Here is a 992-nt window from a genome sequence, read left to right as displayed (position 1 = left end):
TTTTTTTTTTTTTTTTTTTTTGATTAAGTGTTTTACATGTATAGAATTTACAAATTACGTACAGTCAAAAAGTTAAAAAAAAAAAAAAATTTAATGAGACCATTAGTTTTAGCATAAATATTAATATTATCTTAAAAGCCTTATCCAAAATATAATAATATTATATGATTTTGCGTACTCGTATTTATAGATAAATTTATATGTTTAAAGAAACACTCTCTCTATATATAAATATATATATGTATGTATGTATATATTTTAATATGGGTAATTAAATATATTACTTATATTTTTTAATATTCTCCCTTTTTATTAAATTGTAAAAAAAAAAATAACCTTCATTTTTATAAGTTCAAAAAATTATAAAAATATATAGTCACATTTACTAAAACGTTCACAATTTATTTCAATTTAAAAAAAAAAAAAAATAAATAAAAAAACAGTAAAAATATAATATGTAATATATATATATTAGTTTACATAATTTATTCAAATAAAATATCGAATTCGTATTAATATATATGAAAAAAATAAGAAAAAATAATCGCATACAAAATTTTCTTCTCTTTTAATTTTACATAAATAAAATTTTCTTTTTAATAGTAAAGTATGAAGTTAAAAAGAAAGAAATTTTATCATTCCATATATCTCTAAAAAGGAATCTTCTAAAAAAATGTATGCTTCTACATAAATATATGTATAAAATGTAAAACAATATATATTATATGTTGCGAATTTAATACATTTTTTCTTTTGTGTTTTATTATTTCCATGTTCCAAATTTGATCCCTTCCCATTACATAATGAACAAAAAGACATACAAAAAAAAAAATAATAATAAATAAATAATAAATAAATAGAATAAATATAAATTCATTGTTATATAATTCGTGAATAACAGTTTTATGTATGTGTCTTTTTATACCTTATAAATAAGGAAAAATATATCCTTGTGATTTAATGTAATATATAAATCATATATTTTGTAAAAT

This window comes from Plasmodium reichenowi, chromosome 6 (assembly GCF_001601855.1).
Source record: "Plasmodium reichenowi strain SY57 chromosome 6, whole genome shotgun sequence".
NCBI lineage: Eukaryota > Apicomplexa > Aconoidasida > Haemosporida > Plasmodiidae > Plasmodium > Plasmodium reichenowi.
The sequence above is the reverse complement of the archived record's forward strand: the minus strand, read 5'-3'. Positions refer to the sequence as shown.